A 6,574-nucleotide genomic window follows, 5' to 3' on the forward strand; every position below is an offset into this window, starting at 1 on the left:
AAAGAAAGAAAGAAAGAAAGAAAGAAAGAAAGAAAGAAAGAAAGAAAAGAAGGAAGAAAGGAAGAAAGAAATGTAATGGTATAAGAAAGGAGGGGATGGAGTGAGAGATTGACGGGAGACTGGAGGGCCTTGAACAGTTTGTAGGCTGAGGTGAAAGCACCAGAAGGGAGAGAATTGGAAGATCCAGTTGCTGGGGGAGAATGGTCAGAAAAGGGAGGCGGAAACAGAATACAAAGCCAAGACAGAGGAATGAACGTAAGAAAACAGAAGGGACAAGCCCAGTGAGAAATGGGAAAAATGTGGGAGTCAATTGGAAAACCCTAGAGTCATATATGACACACTCTTTCTCTCTCTCTCTCTATATATATTAGGTATATATACTCTATAAGATATTAAGTACTATATATTTATTATATATGTATAATATACATATTATATATGTGTAAATATATATGTATATATATGCATAAATGTATAATATATTATATGTACATGTATTACATGTATGTGTATAATATACATGTATATATATACATATATATAGTACTTAAAATATGACACCACAAGATTGCTTTATTGTAATTATCAACAACCATTGCTGAAAACTTCATATGTCTGGGCCACTACACAAACATAAATAAATAAAAAACAACATGATAGGGCTTCTTATCTAAATCCATGCTACTTCCCCCAATTAGGAGTATTTCTAAACTTCAGTCACTTTTGTGTTCTATAAATCCCCACAGCACATGGTTCAGACAGCCCTTAAGTCATATATCTTTCATTGCTTTATAATAGGATTATTTGTAACCTTGTCATGCCCTCTCCACTAAATAATACATTCTTTGAGGAAACTGTGCTATAATTCCATGGTGGATCTTATTGAAGGGCTTGTCCAGTACAAAGCCATGATGCACACAGTAGGCACTGTCTGTCTACAAAATGGAATTACTGACAAATTATGCATCTGGGTGCTTTTTCTATGATTTTTTATTTTATCAGGATTTGTTTTGGCTCCAAGAAATCCAGCTTAAAAAAAAAACCTTATTATTGTTGTCATAAATTTGTATAATCCAAATCTGTCTTAATCCCATACTAAGCACCATGACCTTTCCACCTTTTTTACATTTTCCTAATTATCTGATAAAGAAGTCATGTTGCAGGAGTAAGAAAAATTTGCTTTAAGATGGAAAGTATTAAATGGTTTAGTACATACAAGGAGTAAGAAATGTATTTGACACACAGTACATATAAATCAGGTCTCTTGATTGGTAAGGGAGGGAGGAAACAGAATTTTTAAATCTATTTGCAATTCCTAAAATTTGCAACTAAATGATCTCAGATTAGGGACCCACCCCTCATGCTTGATTGATAATTGAAAGGATAGCAATAGGAGCATGGCCCTTGTTACATCATCCATAAACCATTGCTAGTGACAGCTCTGGTTATAGCTTTCCCATAGGTCCCAGTCAGTAAGGTGACGGTGGAAACCAGGGATACACAGGGCAGGGTGGGAGTGGCAGGTGCACTGGGGGAGGGGTAAGCAGCAAGGCAAATAGGGGAAGGTTGACTCCAAACCATATGGTTTTTAAAACATGCCTGATGTTCTGATTTAGGTATATAGGTAGGGTGACCATATACTTATCATCCAAAATGGGACGGTTTGGGGAATGAACACGACAACAGGCACAGATCAAGCAATCCACGATGGATGGTTATCCTGAGCACAGGGATTGTAGCAACCTCTTTGCTGCTATCCCATTTCAGTTAGGAATGAGATTTCTTGTATCCCTTAGGCCCTTTAGGGAAGAAATGCCTTGGAGATGTGGCTTCATAAGGATCAAGTCCTTATGACCTCAGCTTGGAGAAGGGTGTGAGCCGAGAGAGAAAAAGAGAGAAAGAGACAGAGTATGAGTGCCAAAACACTCCTACATTACTTGTAATTGACAATTAAAGTCAATTAATTTTTTTTTTTAAGATTTTATTTATTTGACAGAGAGAGACACAGCAAGAGAGGGAACACAAGCAGGGGGAGTGGGAGAGGGAGAAGCAGGCTTCCCGCTGAGCAGAGAGCCGGATGCGGGGCTCGATCCCAGGACCCTGGGATCATGACCTGAGCCGAAGGCAGACGCTTAACGACTGAGCCATCCAGGCGCCCCTCTAAAGTCAATTAATTTTAATTGACTTGCACATTAAAAAAATAAATCCTGGCCAAAATCATCATCATCATCATCATCATCATCCACAGTAATTATTATTATGTATTATTATTTGTGGCATAATAACCAGAGCTATCCACGTTTCACCATCCACTACAAAGTACCTTTAAGACTTATTAATGGGTCATAACTATGTAGGGATATTATAATAATATCTAGCCCTTAGTGCATAATTATGATGTTTCATGTGCTGATGTAAGGTTTACCTGCATTATTGAATTTACAACGCTTTGAGGTCGGTCTATTATCAGCCCCATCTTAGAGGGAAGGAGTGAAGGAAGGACACTGAGAGGCCATGTGTCCTACTTAAGGTCACCTGGGGAGTTGGTGGTGGAGGTTGGCTTAGGCCCAGGGAGCCGGTGAGCAAGCATCCACCCCATACTGCTTCCCCCTGCACCACAGTGCACGTTTGATCTACGTTGACAGTGGAGTTTCAGATTCATTCTTGACCATTCAGAACCAAAGAGTAGGGATTTTCTTAACCACCCTGTGTCCTCCACAGTGTCTTGCATTTGCTCAAAGTTCAAAACTTGCTTGCGGCAAACCAACTATTAAAAAAAAGCATGAGGTAAAAAAAAAAAAAAAAAGCATATGGTAAAGGGGGCAATTTGACCACTACCAAACTATTTGATGATATGAAGCAATATTGTTATTTTTGAGGTGTGGTAATAGTATTGTGCTGATATTAAAAAGAGAGTCCTTATTGTTTAGGTTCATACTGAAATGTATGATGCCTGAGATTCCCTTCACAATTCTCCAGTGGGGGTTGGAGGGTGGGGAGTGGGCACGAATATAGATAAAGCTAGATTGGCCGAGTGGGTGATGGCTGTTGAAGCTGGGTGGTGGGACATGGGGTTCCCCTATAATATTGTTGAAGTTTAACTTTCTCTACAATGGACAGTTTTTTAAAAAATTGCCTGCAGTATTTAACCCAATCGGAAAACCACATGAATGACTGAGGGCAGTAGGCAAAATCTATGCCCGCCCCCCACGTTCATCAGCTCGAACTTTGCCCGACTCCCTTAAATGCCCTGGGCCTGTGTCTTCCTCTTTTGAAAGGAAAGGTGTGCCCTTGACAGTTTCTGAGATCCTATCCAGCTCCAAAATCTTCATGATTTTCTGATTTGGGGGCAATAGTCCAAGGGGAAAAAAAAATCACCAAATTCTTGTCCTGGTGCCAAGCAGAGATGCCCAAAGCACTCATTCTTCTTTAACCTTTGAACATTGAACCTCTTGCTTCCATTCCTCTTACTCCCTAGCTGTGTGACCTTGGGCAATTCATTTAACCTCTGCACCTCCGCTTCCTTACCTGTAAAAGGGGGTAAGAAGAGGGTCACCTCATAGGGCTGCCATGACAATGACATGAGTTAACATACGTCAAGGGCTAAAAAGCAGTGCCTGGCATAGAGAAACCACCCAATAACTGACAAGATATTTTTTTACTATTTTAATTGTATAGCCATTAAAATGAATTGTGGTTCGCTGAGGAGAAGTGATTCAGTCAAAGTCTATCAGTTTTAATAAATAATAGAGCAGACATTTAAAGGCAAGCTTTCTGACTATAAATCCAATGCAGCTTCTTCCCAAACTGCCCTCCAAGGGCATGATGATGAAAGATAGCAATTATGAAAAATTACACTAAACAACAATCTGGGAGGATACTATCAGGTACTATCCTCTGACTCCGGCAGTAATCAGAAACTAAGTTAACAGTTATTGTTAACACAAAAACTTCGTCTGAGTTGCAGACTACGGCCTCTGTGTCTTGGAACCAGCCAGCCTCTCTCCCAGACAGCCTGGAGCCCGGCCCAGAGCAGGGGAAGCTGGGTGGCTGGGAGGTAAATTACTCAAGGCAGCAGGGGTGCACAGCGAAGGCTCTGGGGGCGGGCTTTGGTTTGCATCCTGAAAACCCTCTTCACCGTCACCATTGGCCAGGGACCCCTTGGAAGGAACTGGGCCTTCTGGGCAGGCTGACCCGAGGTGACCAGTTTATTTTCCACATGGTAGCATGTTATGAGTCCTTTTTTCAGCAGTTCTGCCTTCCTCAGCCTCTCCGCCTCTCTGTAGCCCTAATTTATCTTCTCAAGATTATTTTCTTAATAGCCCTTTTAGAAATGTTATGCGCCAAAAAAATAAAAGCGATTTCTATTTGTTCACATTGAGTTTAAGGATTTATTGTTAGAGAAGAAGAGGAAGTCGCAGAATAATATGTGGAGTTTGACTCAAAACGCATTAAATATTAGGTGGAAAGAGATTTGGCCATTTTTGACACACAAAACCAGCCATTTTCCATGGTTCTACCTAATATCTAACCATATCTCTGCAAGGATATGCTCCAAACCATCGAGTGGCCGTCTTTGGCGAAGAAGGCAGATTTGGGAAAGAGGGAGGGTTAAGTAGGGGAGTTCACTCCTTCCCCCTTTTCTTTCTGTGCTGTTGGAACTTTTCTTCAAGGTTGTTCATGTATTACTTTTATAATTTAAAAATGAAAGAATAAGTTGGGCTTTCTTTGGCCAAATTTAGCTACGTCAAATATTTTCTGCAGTGAACTTAGGAATGAATAAATATTTATGTCAAATTAAACATTCTTATTTTCAAATATTTTTGCCTTTTGCATAGACCAGGGCCACACACGTCCGATGGCACAAACTTCCAGTGCTCCCCGCTTGACTGAGTTTTGGATTTTTCTCATCGGTGTGACTTTATTGAGGAGGAGAGGGTAGTAGGGATAGTTTTCTTTTCTTTTGTTTCGAAATGGAGGCAACATTTCTAACCCCTGAAGACTGAGTCAGTCCATCATGTGCTTTAATTGGTGGCACATCTGTGTCTCTGCATTTCTAATTCATTCTCCATTGTGTTCCCCCCTTTACCTGCCTGTGTCTCCCTCTGTGCCCCTCCCTCCCTTCCCCACCTGCCAGCAACTAGGACCCAAACACCACATCTGCTCCTGAGCCTCCCTAGCACAGCGTCCCACACAACAGGGGCTCATCAGTATTCCTTCAATGAGGGGCACCTGGGTGGCTCAGTCGGTTAAGCATCTGCTTTTGGCTCAGGTCGTGATCCCAGGGTCCTGGGATCGAACCCCTGTATCTGCTCAGCGGAGAGTCTGCTTCTCCTTCTCCCTCTGCCCCTCCCACCTGCTTGTGCTCTCTCTCTCTCTCTTTCAAATAAATAAATAAAATCTTAAGAATAAAAACAAACATTTGTTCAATGGATGAAAGCTTGCATGCATCAGGGGGATACACTCTTTTCATTAATTGTGCATTTTCATCTCCAGGAAAATTCACGCCACGGTTATAGCGATGACAGAGCAGGGCTGTAAAGAATTGCTCCTGTAATGGTACAAGGGCAAAGAGCTAAAAGCAAGTCAGAAACTTCTTCATGTTTTGTTTGAAGCCCGCTAACACTTCAACACGTATTAAATGTTAATAAGCAGCTCGCTGGGTCAGTGGGTTAAGTAATAGCGATGCTGGAAGGCGAGAGGTGAAGAAATACATGGAAATTACATTCGGGGACAGCAGAGCCCAACTCTTGTAATAGCATGCAAGTGACTTACCCGGATTATCTTTTTCCCTTGTCTCATATGGCAGGCCTTGGGAAAGTGACAGCATTCTCTTTATTCAGGCATCCAGTAAAATCTGGAAAATATCAGGGAGGATCCAAGGGTTCGGTCACCTCCTCCTTAGTGGCAGAAAAAAAAGAAAATCACTACATTTAACAAAACTGTCAGGAGCTGATTATATAGTTTGTGGCCCATCCTTTCCTACTCCTTGCATTTGACCATTTTTTTTCTGCACATTCTCATGGAGGCCAAGGAAAGAAACAAAGAGATGCTGTAAGCCGAAGTGGCTGCTCCTTCAAAGCAATGCAAAATGATGATGATGATGATGATGATGATGATGATGATAATAATAATAATAATAGAGAATGTCTTTTGAGCACTTGCTATGTGTCAAGTAATTTACCAAGATCATTGGTTGAGGGGAGAGGAGTGGTTTGGCCCGACATTTGGCGATGCCTGGAGACAATAATTGTCACAGCTGAGGGAGCGAGGATCTCAGAGAGGTGATACTGGCATTTGGTGGATGGAGGTCAGGGATGCTGCTAAAACCTCTTACACTTCACGGGCCTACCCTCCCATGACAAAGAATTACCCAGCTCAAAATACCGAGAGGTCCAAGATTAATAGACCGTTAATAAACTGCTGTAGATGGATTATCTCATTCAACACTCAAAACAGCCCTAGGAGAGTCTTGTCTCCATTGTACAGATAAGGAAACTGAGGCACGGGCAGAGTAAGTAGGCTCTTTCTAGCCACACAGCTTGGAAGCCTCGGAGCAACTGCTCAGCCCAAG

This window comes from Mirounga leonina, unplaced genomic scaffold (genome assembly GCF_011800145.1).
Source record: "Mirounga leonina isolate KUSES-001 unplaced genomic scaffold, KU_Mleo_1.0 Mir_129, whole genome shotgun sequence".
Classification (NCBI taxonomy): Eukaryota; Metazoa; Chordata; class Mammalia; order Carnivora; family Phocidae; genus Mirounga; species Mirounga leonina.